At 38.6% G+C, this 23386-nt stretch overlaps 1 long non-coding RNA gene across 1 annotated transcript in view; it reads right to left on the bottom strand.

Annotated features, from left to right (window-relative positions):
- Window positions 1-23386, bottom strand: part of LOC128876321 (uncharacterized) — a 420681-nt gene that overhangs the window by 301899 nt on the left and 95396 nt on the right. The window contains exon 2 of the long non-coding RNA XR_008456998.1: window positions 9465-9493. This is a non-coding gene — a long non-coding RNA (uncharacterized LOC128876321). The remainder of the gene's footprint in view (window positions 1-9464; window positions 9494-23386) is intronic.

Below are 23386 nucleotides of genomic sequence, written 5' to 3'. Positions count from 1 at the left end.
CGACACAATGGACCTGGGTGGCTGTGGAGGCGTGTTATCAAATGGGTTCCTCATTCACATACTGCGGCCTGAGCTACCTGTGTCTGTCTGTACCGGTGTCTGTCTGTTATACTTATTCATACCGCCCATTGTGTCCTCCACTGTTGAGTCGAGTTCAGTTCAGTTGAGAACGCGATGGAACGTGCCACAATGCACGAATATGGGCTGCCGCTGCTCTGCCCTCTCCCACTAACCCCCCCGCACGTCCCCTCCATCAAAGCTAACTCTTTCTCTTTCTCGCCCTCCCCCTTTGCCATTTGCCACCCACCGTCGAGGCCGGGCTAGATTCGCTCGGGCGACTGAAAAGAAAATTGCGTTGGGAAATTGTATCCGCGAGAAACCCGGCCGATAATGTGGAACTCTTGGCCCGAACACCGATGGCGGACTCTGTCGCCGGCTCGACAGACCTAATACAAGACCAACGAGCTTGTTAAATCGACTTTTGAGAAACATCGCGTACTTCGAAGGGAACGGCATTTTTTCGCGGATGTGTAGCAACCGTTGAGATTTTAGAGATAGGGAAGCTGGAACCCTGGCTGTACCACAGCTGAACAGAGAAAGGAAACCGCGGTACCCTATCTGTCTCTGACTACCAACGCATTTTTATATTATTCTTAGATTAATGTTTAGACTGTGGATCTTTATGCAAAGTAAAATCTTTGCAAACGTACCCGCGAAAATCGAATCTCAATAGGAATTTATTTTCCTCTTCAAACATTATAATGTGAACTTTACTTTCAATATGTTTTTATATTATTGCATACTGTGTGCATTTTGTAGGTTCTTGCACATTCTAATCTCCTATAAATGCATCAAAGTTCGCAGTCTTGATGCTAATGCTAAATGGTCACTAATGATAAATAATTATCCCTCACACTTTTAATAATTACTGGACTGTGGATTTTATGCATTCATGGTGCAAACTGATATGAAAAATGTACAAAAAATATATACTAATAAACATAATGTGAGTGGAATATGGTCCTGCATTTATACAAGGTGTCTCAAAACTCGCGTAGGAGCCGGAAATGGGGGGTAGCTGAGACGATTCTGAACAACAATTTCCTTTGCAAGAATGTCGGTGGGGGCTTCATTTTTGAATTATTAACGAAAAACACTGACCAATCGCAGCGTCCGATTAGCGCGCGCTCAGCTGACTACGCAACAACCTCGCGCAACCAGCCAGTCCTGGCTCGAGTTTATGCTCTCGCGGCTAATCGCGCGCTATAACCGAGCTGTAATGTAGACTGGTCACCGCAAAACACTCGTCTAAAAAAATAACAACGCTGCAACATTGTTAATTTAAGATATTTTGAAATAAAAAAATTGCGTCACATGTACTAATAAACGTTCTTTCGAATACCCTAAAACTTATTACCAGAAAATGTTCCGTTTGTTCCCAAAAAATGTATAAATATGCTCTTTTTCGGACCATCCTGAATAGGCTTCTCCCCGTAAAGAAGCAAAAATCAATTTTTTTGTCACTTAAATCGTGAAAATTGTTTCTTTAACAAGAATAACCTATATATTAGTAACCTAATCTTCGCGTTAACGAATCTCTACCTCTAACGAATCTAATGCGTTGAATTCGCGGAATCGAGCGCAGAATAATCGCTACCAAAGCAGAGCCCTAGAAACGCTTTATGCCTTTTTCCGTCTTTCATAAAATATCTTGTTCTTTGTATTTTGCATTCAGCTTCCAAAGAAGCAACTGTAAAACACAAAGTCGGAAATAAAGGAAAGAAACACGATCCCGTTCTGCGTCCCGAACTCGCCGTTAAAACCTTAAACTCGCGCCGCGGGGATCGCCTCTTCTTTGAAAGAAACCAAGTACGCGAGAGACTATACTCCTGTACTTTTCTTGGAAAGTTCGTCTTTTTTTAACTCCGCCCAGGAATCAAGAAAATACAAAAGTGCAATCGCTAGATGTTTTCAGTGGCACGTAACTACAGCTCGAAGTCCATTTACGTGCTTCTCGAGAACGAATGGGTTTTAAATCGCTGCTCGCTGAGAATATAAGTAGATACTAAATACTTCTCAATAAGTTTACATTTGTCAAGAATGTTCATCGTAGTATGGTAACGGAGTTAGTAATAAGTAACGGACCGTGGATCTATTGTAATTTCATTGTAATTTTCACTTTTGTAGGCACTTGATTGAAGTAATTATGACATGGTGAAAAATTGTTAAATAAAATTAACGTTTACTTATTACGTTATTTATTAATAAAATGGTAGTAAACAGTCTTCAATAAACGATTGATCAAAACTAATCGTGGCAAAAGCTAATTTTATTTAAATCTTTCAAACGTCAAAAAATTTGCAATTTCACTTATTAAACATTTATTTTGACTGTAATTATACAATTGATGTGGGTAATAAAATGTTGAATACTATTTTTTACTTGCATTACAACATAAAAACATAAGAAGTTGTTAAATATTAGGATTATAACTCCCCCATAACAAAAATAGCTTATTTCGCATTTAAATTCATTAAGTAAATACCTAATAACTAATTTTTCATGTATTTATTGAATTCAAACAAAATTATTCATAACGTTTCACATGTAAATCATTATCAAGCGAAACTTTGTAAACACGAGTAATCTGGATGACAATACACGTTTAAAGTTCAACGTTCAAAAATTTGAACACGGTTTTAATCAAATTCGTATAACATCGATGCGTTAGCAGACAACAATAACTAGATAAAAAGTAAAACTTGGCTTCAAAAGTATAAAATAAAAAATACATCGAAATAAATTTTGAAAATATGGTTATATTAATAAAATGCCCTAAAAATTAAAAAATAATATGTTTCCTCCTGACATGGTATGTTTAGGCTAGCGTCTTTAAGAGTAAAATCATGAGGATAATCTAATTAAAGCCTTACTACTTACTGCATATGACTAATATATTGTTGTAAAGAAGAATGTTTTCATCATGCTTTGATTTTTAGTGGCGCTAGTCTAAAAATACCATGTTTGGAGGAAAATAATTAATTTTTTACATTGTAGTATATTTTATGAATAAAAGGACTTCAAAATTTTCTTTTTTATGTATTTTTCATTAAATATATAAACATACACAGTCAGTCCCGTAAGTATTCGATCCAAAATAAATTTTTCATTCATGTACATATCTATATTAACACATTTATTTTGAAACATCGAATGTATCAATTAATTTATATATATAGTTTCTTTAATAGAAATAGATGTGCGAGTACTTGTGTGACTGACAGTATACAAAACTTTCAATGACGCATATCCGTGTCATCCGAAGCCAATGTGTTAAAGTCCCCACACATGATTATGCGCAACAGGCTTAAAGAAGTAAAAAGAATTCGAGAAATTTTCTTGTAAACAGTTATTTCATAAGGTTCGCAGAATCCCTGGGCAAACGATGGACGATCGATCGAAGCCTCGACATCGATGTTCCGCCGACTTCTCCTCGGACAAAGAAAGGGAGCCAGGAGAAAGTGTCAGAGGGCACGTCAAAGTCAGACGACAATTGTTCGCGAAGGAAAGCACCGATGCCCGATTAAGTCCACAAGATCGCCCACCCTTCCCGTCAGTTTCGATTCCTGCGCCCCTCCTACGGCATTCCTCTCACCCTTCTGTGCCCGCAACCCTCCTTTCTGTCAAGCCACTGCGTAACGAAGGTAATCAGGAATCGCGAACAGGTAATCGCCTATACAATCTTCTACAGTAAATCAAGATATTTAGAAACATTGACCCATCTTAGAATCTAAATTATAAAAATTATCAATAATTTTGTATTTTCTCTGAAGAATCAATCTATTGACCGGACATATTTCGGCCATAGTTACTGTTTCAGTTTCACATATTTAAGTCTGCTGATATAGGATTTGATATAAAGGCTGCTACAGGTTATTTTTAATATTAGGTTGAACCAAAACTTAGTGCGTTTTTTACCTTGCTTCAATTTGTGCAATTTTTTGAAGTCATTAAAATTACTTAATATGCAGGTGTTATATATAATTATGTAGCTTTTGTAAAGCTCTTTCACATTTAATTATTAGCTACATTGATTTATTGATCGTTTAATTTTTTCGTTTTAGTAAATAATGGAATTCTTTGAGATTCGAGTGAAGGTCAACATATTGAACCTCGATGGATTCATTTTTGTGTAAGCTATTAGACTGTTGTAGTGGAAATATGCAATCGCTGTCGTATGCATAGCTGTAACGATACGCGTATCGTGTCTGACCATTGTCTCATTCTACTTCAGCCCACTGCACGGAACGTAACGCATGGGATTTTTGTTTCTTTTTAATTATTTAACCATGTTCCAGGACTCCCACCGTTCTGAAACTTTTACGCGTGTCAGCTAAATAATTGATTATCATTCCTGATTTTTTTAGTAGGTGTCACTCACAGGATTGATTGCAATTACAACCCGCAAAAAATAAATTATTTATTTTCTACCCTTAGTAATTGATTAGCACTAAACGAAAAAATATATGAGATGCAGTTTATAAGTACGAATATTTTCGTTTTTGCAGAATTTATATATATGAAATAGTAACCGAGAAAACAAATAATAAAGTTAAGCGTGAGGGTAACGATCTGAAACTTTGTGGGATGATGTTTTAGGTGAAAAGCATTGCACGGCACATAATAGCAATAAAAATTGGCGGACGATTGCCTATCCTTATCCTGCTAGATCCTTTGATTAAATACCATAAGCTACGACTACGACGCTACTAAAATCTTCACCTGGCGAACCAAGAACAATGAACGGTCCCTGGTGCGAATCTTTACTCGCAACACTCACAACCTATGATCTATAGCATACATTCCATCTGACCATAGTTGCACCTGTTTATGCGCCCTAGGCTCTTAATTCGCAAGGGCTCATAGTCTTTGCCTACTTTTGGTACACGGTACCACTTTCCTCGTCTCGCGTCTTAGTTCTGCGGATTTTAACGTCGAACGTTTTGAATATCCGTCGAAACGTAGTCAGGCTCTTGTTTCGTCGGCCATTCACGCGGATCTCTTCATCGGGCGTCTGGTTGTCGGTCTCGACGGGGTTGCCGTTAGGCGAAATAGAAACGAACGCCGCGCGCGTTAACCCGCGCTCCGCGCATTGTACGGCGATTTGTACGGATTTCAGTTCTCTCGCTGTGTGGGCGCGTACACGCAACGCCCGCTTCGAATCGCTCGTCTTGAGAGCGCGTTGTATGCTCTTCCGAGGGCGGGCGGGGGAGGGAAAAGAGAGATAAAGAGAGAGACGGAGGTCGAACGCGTAGATAGAAGAGATAGTCAGCGAGAGAGACAGCGAGGTTGAGGATAGGCGAAGAGCAAGGGAATCGCTGAGAGGAGAGAGGAGAGTAAAAGAAGGTCGTGGCTAGCCGTTTTGTGCGCGCCGCGCGCAAAAGATGCCTTTGAATCCTTAATTCCCTTTGAAACTCTCATTCTGGGAGCAAAATGGCGAGAACGAACCGTATTCTTCGGCTGAATGACGTATTGAGAGAGTTTTGTATGCCGTTGCGTCCGCGTGTGGCTCATCCGGAGCCTATTCCTGCTTATACGTAATACGTTCTCTCTTTTCTCTTCGTACGTTTCTTGCACGCGAAGGAGAGGGCCCCGCAGCATTGCTCTTTTTCTTCCCTTCCATCTTTTCCCGCCCTGCTTTCCCACATCGTTCTTTCAACGTTCCTTCCTTGCGCGCGTCACGCACGCGGTGATAGCTATCGCCTTCGAGTTTCGCGCCATTTTTGCCGCTGCTTCGACGATTGCAACCGACAGCGATTCGGCTTAATTATCTTATATCTAAAATATGTGAATACAAAACATATACAGGGTGAGTCTTCTAACATGATGACCTCAAATAACTCGTAATTCGTTGTACGACAAAATGTTTCAAACAGAAGCTGCATGGTATGTAGAAGGACAATCTGTTCTTTATTACCTTGCTTTTTTATTGAGATATTAGGGCCACCTTTGGTTTTTTTAATGGAATGTCTACTACTTTTTTTCAAATTCGGAAAAATCATCAAATTTTGCGTAAAACAGTATTACACAAAGTGGGACTTCAAATGAATAATTACTGAGACATCTTTAAATTAATAATCTTTTATTAGGAAACGCGCTTAGTCAACGCGATTCTTAACACGACTTTGTTTATGTCGGCAGGACATGTCTGTAAACAAGTTCCCTGTTAGATGTTAGAAATCATGCAAGGAACTTTACTGTGTGCATGTAAAAAATTCATTTGTCGATAAGTATAAATATCTCAAGCCTACGATCTGCATTCGTTACATAACTAATATAGAAGAGCTGTGCTCGTGAAAAATTGATACCAAGATATGAACTGAACTTAGTGGCAATTTACTAATTACATGGAATTGAACGTTTACGTTTTGACCCTTTACAGACGCGCATCAAGAACTCTGATTTATATTTTTGTATTTTCTTCTCTCATGTTCTTCTACTATCTGGTGACTTTTAATGATGTAATTAAATTTGATTCCTTTCATTTTATTGCTATTATTTGTGTCATAGCTAGTTAACGATTCACAAGTATATTCTAAAGAAGTATAGTTTCGTAGTTTCATATTCTAAGCTTTGTTTATATCGACCAAACTATGTTTTCATTTATTATAAAGAATTTGTATATCTTCTCTAATAGAAAAAAAGATATGGCAGTAGGAAAGAAAAGCATAATTTGAATCATTTGAAGAGAACCTCTAAGACGTTGTAATATTAGGATCTAATCTGTGACAAATAATAAATTGCGAATAAAAAATTGAGTAAATATATTTCGTTTATATTTTCGCTTCACTAGAGTGGTTACAGACGTGGTCACTTTGTCCGATAACCCCACAAATGTTTCGAAACGTTAGCCTAGCGTCGGGAGGCACGATTATTGAATTAGAATTCATAAAGTCCATAAAAAAGAGAAGAATCGATAGGGCGACGGGATTCGACGGACACCCTCTGTTTACCACGATGGGGACCAGAGATATTTCCGCGTTGTCGCGCCAAAAAATCCCCCCATGAAGAAAGGAATCCGTTATGCAAGGGTCAATCGTTCCAGTTTGGGAGGAAAATCCAAGGGACCAAAGCACCCCCTGCTACGAATATTCATTACCCAACTGTTATGCTTTTTTTACATGGTTGTGTAATATCATGAAACGGTACACTAGCGAGGAAGGTTTTAAGCACAGTTATTGGTACAATTATTAAAATCACTGAGGAAATGAGAAGACATATTGACACTTATCAACGGATACTATCGAATAACAATTCAGCACACAGTGGTATTAATTTTAAAATATTGGTTAGAGTCGCGTGTTTTATTTACTATTGACATTGGATCCTTAAAATATAAAAGTCTTCTTCCTTTTTCGGTGACTCTAATAATTCAAGGCTTATCATGTTTATATGTCTGTTATCACGATTCTAGCTAAACAATTGAATAGTTCTCAATGAAACTTCACACTCAAACTTTTTACTCTCGACTCAAAATATGATTTAGAACAAAATCGATCCATGGATAACGATCGTTATCTCTTACAGTTTCTTGATTCTTCACTTATAAATTCTTTCTACGTAAAGAGTCTATATCTATAAAATAACTTTCTATAGCTAAATATAGCTCCAGATATACCCCTCCTACCCTTTAAAAAAAGATATAAAAGATTTAATTAAGACTTTTTAATTATAGCCTGCCATATCACATCTATCCTAAAACTACTGGATTACTGACAACATTTTTGAATTATTTACATAAAGACTTAGGCACATATTAACATACATTAATTGATATACTAGAATATACTGAATATTAATGATATGAGCCCTTCACTGCACAAATCGATTAACTCCACTTTTTGAAAAATATTAAATCGAAGTCTCAAAGCTCCTGGTATAGCTTTTATATTTATAACTTTTTATATTTATAACTTTTCTGAATAGTAATGATTAACACCATTAAACGACAAAATTTTGATGGCCATTGAATAACAAATAATTTATTTCAGAGGCCATTTAATCGCGTTTCTCCACTTTTTGTTTTATAGAGTTAATTGATTCGTCCAGTGAACGGCTCTTATAACGGAGTGACTTCAGTGTGATAAAGATGATCAAGATATTATGCACATAAACTTTACACAAGCTGAAATAACAAATGAAAATGATGACGAGGACGTACCGTTTCTATTCGAATAAATGAAGTTCAATATTAAACAAAAAATTGATTGTTCTTTTATCCGAAAATTCTACCATTCGTGTATAATTAATGACCTATTATACACGTTAAAGTCCAAAGTGTTATCGTATTGGAATTGTTTCTTGGAGAGAAGATCGTCCATGGATATAAACTTACACATATGTACATCCTAAATTTATTCTAAATAAACCAATATTTTTTAAAATTAATAACTTTACATAAGCTGAAATAGCAAATGAAAATGATGACGAGGACGTACAGTTTCTATTCGAATAAATGAAGTTTAATATTAAACAAAAATTGATTGTTCTTCCATCCGAAAATTGATGAATACCATTCATGTATAATGAATGACATATTATACACGTTAAAGTTCAAAGTATTATTGTATTGAAATTGTTTCTTGTAGAGAAGATCGTCTATGTATATAAACTTACACATATGGATATTCTAAATTTATTCTAAATAAACCAATATTTTTTTAAATTAATTTCCTTTTAACGTTCGAATTCTCTTTTATAGTGGCTCTTTTATGGTGGCTGAAACCCGACTTTGCACACATACACCTTCCACCCACCAAGCAACACCAGTAAAAAAACCTACAAATAGCGTCCCGGTAAATAAATTGTTAATTCCGTGTTAAACCCTCCTCGCAAAATTTCTAAATGCGTCACCGTGCACCCTCACGTTCGTCCGTTTCTTTACGATCATCGACGCGTCCCTTCCTTTTTTTTTCTTTTGGCCCGCGTGACCGCGGGACAAATTCGTGCGACGATTTCTGTTTACAATGGAACCAAGGCACCACGGGGGAGGAGGATAAATCGACGTAGCTTCGGTCCATCCGTTCTCCGATTGGCTGATTAACATAAAAATGCCGGTGCTCGTAAAGGCCACCGTATACATATATTACAGTCAGTATATAGATCGCGAGGGAGGGGTTATAGTTTCTTATTGTTATTCATATTCGGCCGGTAGCCACGCGGCCGTGCATGAATACATGCTTCTGTGTTGGGTCAATATAACGTCGGTCGGGAGGGTGCACGCGTGTGGAAGGGGGAGAGGGGGCGGTGGACTGGGGCACTTCCTTCTCAATGACACTCTTTTTTTTCCCTCGCACTCTATCTCTCTCTTTTCAACGTTAATGCCACGGGCCGTGGCGCACAGGTTTAAACGATTACTCACCCGCGGCTCTGTCTGGAATGAAAAGGGCGAAAGTGCCACTTACCGCGCCACGGGCCTCCGAGACTCCAGCACCTGGAACAGAAATCACGTCCTAATGAGACCGTCAGAGTTTAAGCAGCAAAGTTGTAGAAATTGCCGGGAATTTCGAGCGAGTCGAGTGCCGCGGCGGCCTGCTTCGGCTTTTTGAAGCGTTCCTCGCGCCGCGATCGAGTTACCCACGTCCCTCCACCCCTATCTGGCGTCGATGGAACCGTGTCATTTGTTATTCGAAGAAGAATGATCGAGCTAATCTTCGTCATCTTTTAATCGTTCTTATGTTAAATCTTTACGCGAAGATCCAAGGAATCGAACCTCTGCGAGAAATACCGTGTCTAAACGATGTACTTGGGCTGATGCATAATCTTTGAGGCACGGCGGATGTTTCTTTCTACGGCAGAGCTCAACGCGAAGTATGCGTAAACGATACAGCACTGTAGTGTATCCAATATTGCCGCCTCCACCAAAAGCTAACTCAAGCCGAAATTGAAAATTTTTCATGTTTAATTTTTGGATAAATTTATAGCGCAGAAAAATTACAGGATACAATGGATCGGTGGTTCGTCGTTTAAAAACTTGCACCATTACTAATAAAGACACTTCCTACGCAATACTCACACACGATCAACTCGCTCGCTCGCAGTCTTATTCTCCCAACGCTCTCTAAGAAGCTAAAAACGCACTGGATTTTTCCCAATGTTTTCTTTTTACACCTTGCTAGTCGTCAAGGTGAGGGTGCCAACCATTTTGATATTGCGAGGCATTCATACAACACGCGCACACATACCGCCTACTCTATCAATAGTTTGATGGAGTTTGAAAGAAAAATTAGATAATACAAATGTAATCTTATATAATATAGCAATAATATTATTATGTGCTTCTGTATTCGGCAAACGATTAGTTTGGTGTCACAATAAATGCATTGTTGTGTCACAAAACCACGTATCAGAATTGCATTCAATACAAAATTCGAACATGAAAGACCTATGAATTTAAAAAATATAATCAATTTACCTAAATTGTGACGGTGAATACGTATCAAATTTAATAGAGACCATCAATTTTATTAATTAATATACATTTAATAAGTTTTTAATAAGTTTTTGGTATTAGTGGTCTCACAGCAAACATAAAATTATTCCTCCTTTATGAAAAAATTATCGAGGATACAAAAATCATACAATTTTTATATTGAATATAAATTTTGAAACAATGTTCTAAAAGAACGTAACAACATGTACTAATAAGAGTAATACGAAAACTGACGACCTTCTTCTAGACATCATTTTAACATAATATTAGTCTGTTAGTCTTTTCAATTTACAGTATGAATTGAAAAAATAATATACCTACAACTAGTATACTAGTATACTATATTCTAGTATGGACAAATATTTATGGAACACTCTTCTTGGAAGCATTTGAACCACCGTTATCAAGTAATGAAAATGTATTTCGTAATGTTCCACATAATATTATTTGTTTAGTATTACACATTGTTTGGCTGTAAACTTTGGACCTATCTTGTTTCTAAATTCAAGTTTTAGAAAGTATTACTTTCCTATCAATGTAAGTCGAACATGTGGTTAAGTAATAGTATTCTTAACTTAGCGGAAACGAGGAATAATTTAATGATAATTATAGAGTTCCAGTGCTCGACTTCAATTTCTCCCAACATTTACTGCAGACGGTCATTAAAATATCAAACGACATCCCGTAAGTTCCACCGTCTGCTCGCTTCCAGTCCCCTGTCGCGGAGGAATCGAGGCGCGGTGGTATTTACCTGATTATTTCCAGCCGAATCGCAAACAGGATATCTCGAATCGAAATTCATTGAGCTAATCGAAAAGCTTAGCATCAATTTCATCAAGTACTTTGGTGTATTTGCTATTTTTTAGAGTGCCAACCCGTAGCATTATTTTCATATACAGGATGTTGCGTTTAAGGCCGAATTGGTTAATCCATTTGCATCACACGGAAAAGTGGAATTTTCAAGTAAACTGCACGCATATATGCGCTACTGATGCAAATGGGTTAATATCTTATGAAGGTATACGGTTATCAAAAAAATAATTTACAAAAGTTGTTTGATTTAGAGGGCCAAATTATATAGAGTAAATAATTTTATTGTAAATAAAGCATTGAGAGATATTTAACAAACAAATTAATTTTGTTAAATGGGACTTTATATATTCTTGTCCAGACTTATATACGTGATTATTTAATGTAATATAAAGCCTTTCACCGTCGAAATCTATGTACGAATACCTTTTTTCCAATTTCTTTTTAGAAAATTACCAGTAGTTGATATCCACATAAGTGAGCCCCCTTAAATTAGAGTTTTAATATTTTTAAGAGATTATATATACCACTTATTTCATTTCGTAAAGGCTGTATTCTCAAATTTTAGTTTAGGGTCGTTACAGAAAACAGAGTTATTTGAATTGCTGTGATTTTCTGTTTCGTATCGCAATATTTACATTACACATACAGTTGCGAATATAGTTTATTTATTATTACGACTACTTCGCAAGCATTTATTTCGGTCCTTTTATATTCGACCAGCAACAAATTCAATTGACCAAAATAAATAAAGTCTTCGACTTCTCAAGAAATTTCTTACCAAAGAAAATTTGTTTAAAAATTTGTTTAAAAATTTGTTTATCGAAAGGTCACACAACATCAGATTCGACAACATTCTGTACCTACATAACGAGAAATCAGAGTTTCTTCGAAGGGGTGTTTCCACCCCCAAAACCAGTTTCTAAGTTTCACTAAAAAATAACAATATGACAAGTTCCGCTTAATTTTTGGACAATTTTTCATTTTCCGAGATATACAAATCGTTATACTTTCCATGTCAGTCCACTCCATCTTTCCAAGCCTTAAAATTGGCTGAGCGTAAAACTAACGACGTTGCACGTTCACGACGACAAGACGTTCGAATTACAAGAAGCCCACAGGTGAGACACCGTAAACGTCGCGGGTCAATTTGATTCGAGGGATAAGACGGTACAAGTGTCGAAGAAAGAAAAAGCTATCCGTGAAATATCGAACCTTCTTTCGTGCTCCAAGGGAACTGAAAGCTTAATCGCAGGCACGGCCTGGCACGCAACCGCGTCCGGATCCACTTTCCAATAACTGGGAAGTATCGGTGAATGCGGCTGCCGGGAGTTCAAGGCTCGGCCCAGGCGCGTTTCTATCGCCAGGGACGTCGAGGGGCACAAAGGACGAGCGTTTAGCGGCGGCATGCGATTTCGATCCGCGGAAGAGGAACGAGGAATCAGAAGAATAAAGGGGCGAGTGCCCCGCAAAGTCACTCGACCTCCATCAGCCGTCCTCCTCCCGGGGCAACCGGCGGCTCTATAGCTTCTCTACCTACATTATATTTCTTTCGTATCTGGCTCCTCTCCGCGGGCAAACACACAAACGGGCCGCACGTACACGTGCACACAAGCTGAGCATTGCCGCGGTCTTATCGGCAGTTATCGGGCCGTGATGTCACACAATGGGGCAGACAATGCTCGGCACAATACACCCCCTGCTTCTAAACCATCCAACCCCTCGCCCAGCCACCTCCTGGTTCATCCTCCTCCTCCCCATTCCACCACCCCTACTCGGATCCGCTCCTTTCCTCTCTCGGAATCAGCCCAACCCCGCCAACTTAATAAACATAATAGCTGACTGCGCCGCTCCGTGGTCACAATGAGAGGTCCGCACAGAGAGCCGCCCCGAAGATACGGAGACGACGAGACGCGTTCCCATTGTACTCGCTCGCTGCGTGCTCGACGAGTTTCTGTTTCCAATGGATTATCCTGGACACTTGGTTGCGTTTAGCTCGCGACGGGGACGGGGCCGCGAGGACGATAATCAGTCTGAGGTATTTTCCAGGTCCGAGAACATTTTTAAGAGGGACACGAGCCTACACGGTTGGAGAAACGATCTCTGTCTGTTTACTTTTTGTATAAACGTGAACATTGGTACTTGTTAGAGATTTTTTAGTGTACCGTTTTTTTATGATATTGTAAGAGTTTCAAGGTAATTTTGAACAATTTCCAATCATTCGTAAAATGACATTGTGTGAGATTTTTGTAAGATATTGGATACTGGTTTGTATATAGATACGAAAAACATATATTTGGCATGAAATATTGATTTCATGTTATTTTCAAAATTTGATCTCAATCTCTCAGACGATTTCTTGTCCATTCTAAAAAGAAGCTGCTTATATAAATATGTATCAAAAAAGTCTATTCTCTTTCTTTTTTAAAAGCTATTAAATCTACTAGGAAATACATAAATAATAAATAGTCACGTCTGGAAAAATTAACATCTAAATAGAGTTGTAAACAATACAAAAATTTGAAGTAACTTATAAAAGTTACAAAAAAAAAAATATAAACTACATCTTACAAATTATAATTTTATCAATAAATTTATAATGCTTTATTAAGCGCAATCGTGATACGTGACACAAATCGAGACAGTTTTTAAAATAATCCGTCGTATTCGAATGATTTATCAGTATGACCCCTATCTCAATTAATCTGATTATGCAGAACTTTATCACGCATGGTACTTATATGTAGTAACATCAGTACTCCAACATAAAGAATTCGTGTACGTACCAACACGATTATTGCACTCCTGAATAATCATGACTAGAATACGGATGTTTATGTAAATTCATAGTTTCATAGATACAGAAAAAGAATTTATCTTTTAAACAATGCAACAAGCATGTTATTGTTGATAATTTACATAATTTAGCATTTATGGACATATTTATAGATTTTCACACATCTTCATTAGCCATTAATGTATAAAAATCCGCAGTTTAATCGTGACGAACCAAGTAGTCCTTAAAGAAACGAATGAATGTATCGCAGAGATTTGGGTGGTCCTCGAAGCCAAGGGGAAGAGGAAGAAGAGGCCAACGACGAAGGGTGAACCTCCGCACCCACCATCGAATCGACACCACGCCCCCGTACACATTTCCAGCCGATCCACCCTTACAACCGCGCAATATGCTACCCCGCTTGTAATCACCCTAAACCGCGTGCACGAGCCAATGTACTAGCCATTGAAAAATGCGGTTAGCCACCCATTATTTCGAGAAGTTTTCTCTCTATGCACACCCACGTGCGTAGGATCTTTAAAACGGCAGATTAAAGACCGGAAGATTTGTTTTGTCATTTATCTCAGCCCCATCTGGTATCATTTCATTATACGGAATATGAAGGAGTGAAAAAGTTTCACTTTTAATGCGCAAAAATTCACGCTAATAATTTACAAATTTCAGATTCAGACTTAGAATCAGCACCCACGAAAACCTCTGTATACCAAGTTTCGTCCAAATCGTTCGAATCGTTCATTACATATTCAAGACAAAATATCTAAGGGTTGTTGTCAACTTATTCCCCAACCCTTTTCTCCAAGAAATACTACAAAACACATTGTGTCTACTACTTTTTTACTACTTTTTATTACTTTACTACGTAGTGCGTACGCACTTCCGGGTGCCAATGAAGGTCATGGATCAGTCATCCATTCATAATTTTCTATTAAATAGGAAACTTTGAGGTGTCATAGCTCGGCCTAGAATCGTTGGATTTGATTCAAACAAAATTTAAATTAAAAAGCAGGATTTCTACTATCTAATGAATACTTATTTTCAGTGTGAGATATTTTTAAACAATTGTTTGTTTATTGCTCCACTGAAAACAATAAACTGTCGTAACTCAGTGTGGAATCGACGGATTCGGTTCAAACAAACTCCAAATCAAAGGGCGGAATTTCTACTATCTCCTAAATTGTTATTAGAAGTGTCAGATATTTTTAAACAATTGTTTTGTTTATTGCTCCACTAAAAACTTTAAACTGTCGTAGCTCAGCGTGGAATCGACGGATTCGGTTCAAACAAACTCCAAATCAAAGGGCGGAATTTCTACTATCTCCTAAATTGTTATTAGAAGTGTCAGATATTTTTAAACAATTGTTTGGTTTATTGCTCCACTAAAAACTTTAAACTGTCGTAGCTCAGCGTGGAATCGAATAAATCCTAATTGTCATAGGTGTCTGTAAGTCTATACGATGCATAGCTAATATTTTCTCGAATTCTCGAGATAGCAAACAATTTTCTTCGGTATTTAACAAGTCCGAAACATTTAAAAATTGTTATATCGAGAAACGAGAATGAACATTTCGAATCGAATCAATCTAATGAATCATTTCACAAATGCAGTGAATACAAGGCATCCAAAAAAAGACCAAGAATAAAAATACCCGTTTTTCGATAACAATTACAAACTCCAAACGTTGGTTCATTCGTAAAATGTCCATCGATTTTTATATCGACCGTTTGTAAATATAAATCTAAGCGTTCCGCGAGGCTGACTAATTAAATAAATCCGGCTGCCGTTTGTGTAAACAAAAGCGGGCTACGGGAATAGGAAGAAATCGCATCAGTGAATTTTATCGGGCTGCAATAAAGCACGTCACGAAACACAATTACATCGACTGCTGACATTTCCAAGCTGCATCTCTTTCACCGGCGCCGGCACGCTGTGAAACGTTGATACGTATCTTCGAAACGGCATCGGAGAAGCGTTAATTAAGCAAGCAGATGCGCCGAGGAAATAGTAAATCATACGACCACCCCGCGCGAATGGACCGTTCGCGGCGTCGAGCGCCTTATCTTCGCTGGGTTATCGAGATAATGATAAATCGCTCGTTCGAACTCAGAGTCCCTTTCCAAGGGCGCGCTTTAACAGACCCCAATGAAGGGTTGATGACTGTATAATGCGAGGACCGTGAAAAGTCACCCTTCGCAGCTGTTTCGATATCTTCATTGCTGAGAGTAAGATAGATAAAAAAAGAGGACACTCGGGACGCAAAAGGACACCGATGATGCCGTGAAAAACATTTTTACGTCCCATCTTCTCCAACGAATTTCGACAATGTTTTTCGATCATGTTTTTTTAGTACTGAAGTAAACGTGTAATATGATAATTCATTATTGCTTATTTCTCAAGTATAAGAATATAGCGAATTCAATTAAAGTTTCATTAAATATGGACTTGAATTATCTATAATTTATGATAAACGAGGTAAATAATTTGTACTTGCGCATTGCTGAGTGATTAACACTGAAACTATCAAGCTGGCCAATTTGAGTCATGTAATTCAAACTTCTTTTGTAAAGTCACTCAATTATTAAAGCTGATTCTACCTTCATTTTTAGAAACATTTGTTGTAACAGAAAATTAATTTTATTGTCTAATTAGTTTACTCCTTCTTCCTCTAATTACAAGGATATAGACATATGTATAACGATATGTGTTGAACTCGGTAATTCTAATGTTAAATCGAAAATGCACGTGCAACATCCTTTAACATTTAATTACTAGTAATAGTATTTCCTGCGCATTTAGTTTGCACAAAACGCAGCACCTATTTCTCAGCACAGATGTCCAATAAGTTTACGATAATAAAAAATATTCAGAAAAATATTTTTTCAGTCATATCAACCATGAAGCTAAAATCAAATAAATGTAGAATCGGAAAAGAAATAATAATGTCCAAGGAAATAAGCAAAACAGTTGATTATTCTTGCTGACTACTCGATGGTAGCTGTTGCTAGTCCCTTTCCTGTTATGCAAATTGTAAATAAATTTATGGATTTCAGTTTACGTAGATTAAAATAACAAAAATTCTTGATCGTGAATATCATTATTATAAAAGAATTCTTTCTGAAATGATATCTATTAAAATGCATGAAAAACAAACTATAGAAATGAAAACGAGTGCAAGAAATTGCAATGATAGAAAATGTGTGATAAAATGAATTAGTGTTTCTAAATTCTGAACGTAGTCGAGTCTCTAGATACTCCTGTGTCCAATCTAGTAACATCTGTTTTTAGCTATGTAGCGTCTACCGGGTAGAATCTACCCACGTGTTTGCCCGGCCATTGTCTCTTCGTGTTTCCGACGTTACTATCCAGTGACCACGTGGACCAACCGCACGAGGACTTTGAGTTCATTTTCACAATTATTCACACTTAGACTATATCCCATGTAATTGTCTTTACAAATCATTATTATGAGTATCTCTAAACACAACTTATATTAACTAACCAGTTGATAATTAGCTGCGCTGTTTTATTTCCACGATTCCCCAAAATATATTGAATTTCTTTTGTATAATTTTTAATCTTAGATTAGATTTAAAATTAGGAAGAATTAAATAGTTCGTGTTCATCTCTTACCGACTATAAGATTATTTACAATTTAATTACAATTATTTGCTGTGTATATCATGTAAATGTTTGTAATTATTCTTGCCTATAACCTTACCATTCTGAAATTTTGTAAAAATGGTAATTTTATTTTATAACTCATCTCGCTACTGCCTTCTTATACATATTTACAATTTTCCGACGAGGACCTTCTACATAGGCTAAAACGTTAAGTTTCCAAGTAAACTGTATCCGTAGCGTCCAGAAGTTTAGTTTCCTTAGTTCATTATTTGACCTTTCATCTTGAGATAAAATACAGAAAATTCGCAATAAAACAATATTCGGTCTTGAGTGGGCGTTCTAAAATTCAGGAGGCTCCCATTCGATTACATCAGGCATTATAATTTAAATTAGAAAAAACTAGATACATTACGACAAAGAAAAGGAAGAAGGCTACTTATTTATGATAAAAATCAGAGAACAAATTTGAACTTTGACAGATCGTCGGCACCTACTCAAAGATTAAACTAAGAACTTTCTCCGGCGTTCGCAATTCCGCAACGCAATTTCCGTTCGAGCCAGCATTTACCGTCGTAAGAGAGCTCAGCAAAATATGCGAATGGTCGTATGATAACAACTCTAGCAGCGCTGGTCGAAAATAACAATAACATCGCGTCGCAGTAAATTAACGAGTAATTAACTGCTTCGGTCGATTCGGTAGACAATCCGGAAGACGGCAGTAAAACAAGGTTAGCACGCCAGGGGTTGAAGCGAGCACGGCGGCGGCGGTGCGAGGGTGGCGGTGGTGGGTAGGAGCTATGGTAGTGGTGGCGTCGGAACCGCCCCGGCTTTGCAACCCCGGCGAATGGAGTGACAATGCTGCCACGGGATTCACAGTTCTCTACCACCCCTTTTGTCTTTCCTCTCTATCTCTCTTTTCTCTCTATCTCTCGCTCGAGCAGCCGTCCCCTTCCATCCCATTTGCAACTTTCCGGCTTTCCGAGCCCTCTCCCTTCGCCCTGCGTCCTCACCCCCGCCTCCAAGCGACCCCTTTATCCTGTCTTCGTACGCCGCTGCACTCTCACCGCACGCGCACCTTAAGCCAAACGCCTCCTCCTTTCGCGGCGATTAACTTTCCGCCACGCGAAAAGGAACGACGCGTGAGCTGGATCGACGATCGAGTCGGCGCTCGATCATTCGTCACCGATGCGAAACAAGATCGTCAAAATTAACGATGAGTTTTAATAATGATTTTTATTTGTTCTGCAGCGATGATCGACAACCTCGTATGACCCTGACAAGGGAAGTATTCAAATACGGAAATTATGTAATTATGTAAACATGTAAACATATCGGAAGGTGAGCGCGGGCTGTAACGAACCGACGAGCATTTTTGATACATGTTTTTAAGAGTAGAGTACAAAGAGCGAACGAAATACGAGCACGTGACCGCGAGAAATTAAAATTTTCAGTTTTTCTGTATATATTAATTTTTGGTATATTTTGCATTTTTGATTCACATTTACTTATATTGTGTATATATGTGCGCGCGCGCGCGTGTGTGTGTGTACATAAATAAAGAGAATAGTGAGATATAACACTAAGCACGACAAGAACAAAATAATTTGACGAGTATACTCGCGTAAAGCACCGAAAATGTTAAAGATGCACATACTTGGATCAAAATCTAACAATAAGGATAACCACATAAAAGACAGTCCCTAATAATTAAAAGTTGATGCGATGTTAGATATGTAAAGGAAAAAAAAGTGTGAGGAAAGAGCCGAGTTTGGACATTCAAATATGAGTTGTCATCTATTAGCGATCTGTGCAAAAGAGATCGAACACCCTGCGAGCTTTTTGACACAGGTCTGTGGAACAAACGACAGCCGAACTGTAGAAAAGAAAAACAGAGTCTGTTGACAGCTTGTGTATAGAGATTTTTAAAGAATAATGGAAACAACTTGGTGTGTTCTTAAAATCAAAAAAATAAAATTATTCCTCCTATAACCCTTGTGTCCAAGAATTCTTACAAAAAGAAACGACTTTCATACCGCACATAATACATTCACCGATACGTCAAACTAAACCTTTGATTTACACATAAACGCGAATGTGTCAGAACTTATGACTCAACCTAATACCACCCTTCTATAGGTACAATTTATTTTCCCGCGCAAGAAGCGCAAGTACCTCCACAGAAAGCGTTGCTAGAGACGGCGAAGCGTGAACACTTAAGAAAAATCAGGCCGAAGAGCGAAAGGAATATTGTTTACCACCCCCGCAACCCCTTGTTCCATAAGAGTATCGAGGCACACGTGCGACTGCGAATGGGGATGCCCGCGTGCCAGTTCGGTATAAAGACACGCAATCGAGTAGGAAAAAGGGTGGAGGGATGCGGCTTGAAGCGTATCGAAAGGATCCACACCACCCCTGTTTCACGAAGAACGACGTTCACCGTCCCCCCCCTCCTCCTAACCCCCTAACTCTTGCCATCCTTGTCTCCATCGTCGTTCCGCCGTTCCACCCTTGGAATCCCTGTCTCTATCTCTCTTCCGCGCCTTCGCGAGCCACCCTCGCGCTTGTTCGACGTATCAGATCGACTCCCTCCTATTTCGCGTCCTCTATTATTTCTTTTATCAATCTGTGCGCTTTCAGGACGCTTTGAGGCCCGCTGAAAGCTGCGTGATAAATCATGAAATGTAAGAACCTACACCCATACATACAGGATACATGCATTTATAGATATTCGTATTCGTGTAAATACAGCCGCGACGACGCACACGGCCGGATAGAACGAGGCGTTAGTGTAACGCGTCGCGACAGATGTGTGCAACAAGCCAACGTACGCGCCACGTGTGTGTCGCGTACGTACGCGGGACATACGTGTACCTCGACGAACGTGTGTAAATACCTACATATATAAGCCGCGGTTCAATAGGCGGCATTGCCAGGGCGGCGAACGGCATCCATACAGCTCGCCAGATGAGGTCTTCTAGCTTCCGTCGAGTCCGCGTGAAAGGATGCCCCAATAATATTCCATTCACCAAACCGCCCCCCCCCCCCTCCCGCAACTTCCACCCTGTACCTTTCCCTCCCGCGTATATACCCCGTCCCCGGCCCGGTCTGGCCCGTGCCCACCCCGCCATTGATTTTTCATTCGTCGGCTTTTCAATAGTTTGTTATGAGCTTTCCTTCGGCGACGTCTCCTCTCCCGGCCCGCACGGGCCAGGCTTACTCTCCTTTGAAACCAGAAAACGCCGGGGGTTGGGGGCGAATTTCCGACCGGCCGACTCCGTGCAACGACGGCGCCGTCCTCCTGGCGAATTAGATGCGTTTGTTGCGCGACCATTAACTTCGACGATTTGTTATTTTTTTAGAGGTTGCGTCCGATGACGGTTCGACGACTCGCGCGAGGTACCAGGAAATATTTGGTAGCGTAGAAATGCCACTGGGTGGTGGTTAGGAATTCGTAAAGGGCAACTCAAGGGTTTACGAGAAAAGAGTTTAATGTATATACGAAAGGGATAGGAACACTATCAATTCAGCCGATTTAATGATGTCCAATGCCGAAAACTAAGACTGACTGCATTATCCAGATTCAATTATAATGATATCTTGGATACATTTCCTCTTGAATCTACGTTTCCCGTATTTTATGATATATCTATATCCTCAATGTCGAAAATTGAGACTGACTACATTATCCAGATTTAATTATAATGATATCTTGGATACACATCCTCTTAACTCTAGGTTTCCCTTATTTTATGATATATCTATATCCTCAATGTCGAAAACTGAGACTGACTACATTATCCAGATTTAATTATAATGATATCTTGGATACACATCCTCTGAACTCTAGGTTTCCCTTATTTTATGATATATCTATATCCTCAATGTAGAAAACTAAGACTGACTGCATTATCTAGATTTAATTATAGGTGTAATGATATCTTGGATATATCCCCTCTTAAATTTAGGTTTCCCTTATTTTATGATATATCTACATCCTCATTGTCGAAAACGAAGACTGATTGCCTCGTCCAGATTTAGTTACAACAATATCTCGATTGCATCCCCTTTTAAATTTAGATTTTCCTTTTTTCACAAATTAAGTATATCAATAAATATGAGTGAGCGAGTTTTATTTATAAGGGTCAGAAGACATATAACTTGACTACAACTCCTAATGAATCAGTTTTGCATTTGTTCGTTCTTATCATTCATTTCATTCGTGCATTGGTTTGAATTCACATTTATTTAGATACCTCTCTTCATAGTTCTTCCATTAGGGATGCCAGTAATCTGTTAGGGCCCATTGACTCCCCTACAGCTCGGGTACCTCGGGATCGCTAAACCCGTACTGTAGCTACAATCAAACATAACTACAGTTCCTGAGGGCATTCGATGAATATGCGTGTACTGTTATTTTATTGCGATACCTGCGCCACTTTATCGACTTGTCGCTTCTCGTCCATAATGTTTTCGTTTGTGACTAGATCTTGCCTAATTGAGAAACTCTGGACAACCTTCTTCCTAATCCCGTTATTAAAAAATAAAAGAACAAACAACGTGGTTAAAGTTTCGGGTTCAATCAGCTAACTTAAAAAGACTTGAAATAAATTATGGACTCTACCACAATTTGTGCAATATTTGAAAAAGTTTCCTAAAATGAAAATTTCTTTATTTTAATGTCATTCTTGAGTATTACATGTTTGTAGGAAATACATTTTCTGACTAAGATTGAGATTTTACGAAAATTCAGTCAATATGTAAATAATATTTAGCATTATAGAAAATAAAATAAAATTTGTCCAATCATCTAATAAAGTTGGTCTCGAAATTGATTTTATTTAGACTTTTCAGATTGGACGATACAATACAATCACGCAAATTTAAACAAAAAATCTACGTTACGGTCTGTGTTCGGGTCAATGCATCGGTAATTATCTTAAAACGAAATGAATCCCTTACAACTTGAAATAATTATTAATCGAAACTGGAAATGATTCTAACTATACAAATCATCAAAATATCCATGATTACTGAAATTAAATTTTCACGTTCAAATTGATCTCTCAAAGCGGACCGATTAAGTTCGACTCGACACCTCTGTCGAAGTTAATTACTGTATTATTAATTGTTTCATCGATTCGACTTAATTTTATAATGAGAAGCGAAGGTACAATTACACAAGCCAACGGGCAATTCCAGCTGAATTTCACTGCCCGGTGACAGGTGGTGCGGTGAAAATCTTAGAAAGTATTTCCCCGCGAAACAGAGCGAAAATAACCTATAACTTTAATCAGGGATGAATAAAGGCAACCCTTTTCGGAGCGGCGCTGCGTCAAGGCGAAGAATGGAGATGAGGATGTAGCCGAGTATCGGCATTGTTTCCAAACAAAGCACGCCTTTCATACCACCGTGTACCCGCCCTGCAACCCCCATCCGCTTGGTCCACCCACAACCCCCGCCCGTGCACTCCCCACGGCTTTTCAGTCATTTGACACGCAAAGAAGTCAGGCAAGCCGGCATTGTGGCGACCATCACCACTGCGACCTATTGTTACCAGACCACTACCATAACCGCCACCCCCGAAATCCACCCTTTCCTTGCAACTCTCTCTCTCTCTCTCTCACACACACACACACACACACACACACACACACACACACACACACAC

Source organism: Hylaeus volcanicus, chromosome 5 (assembly GCF_026283585.1).
Source record: "Hylaeus volcanicus isolate JK05 chromosome 5, UHH_iyHylVolc1.0_haploid, whole genome shotgun sequence".
Taxonomy (NCBI): Eukaryota; Metazoa; Arthropoda; class Insecta; order Hymenoptera; family Colletidae; genus Hylaeus; species Hylaeus volcanicus.
This window is presented reverse-complemented; position numbering and strand designations above follow the sequence as displayed.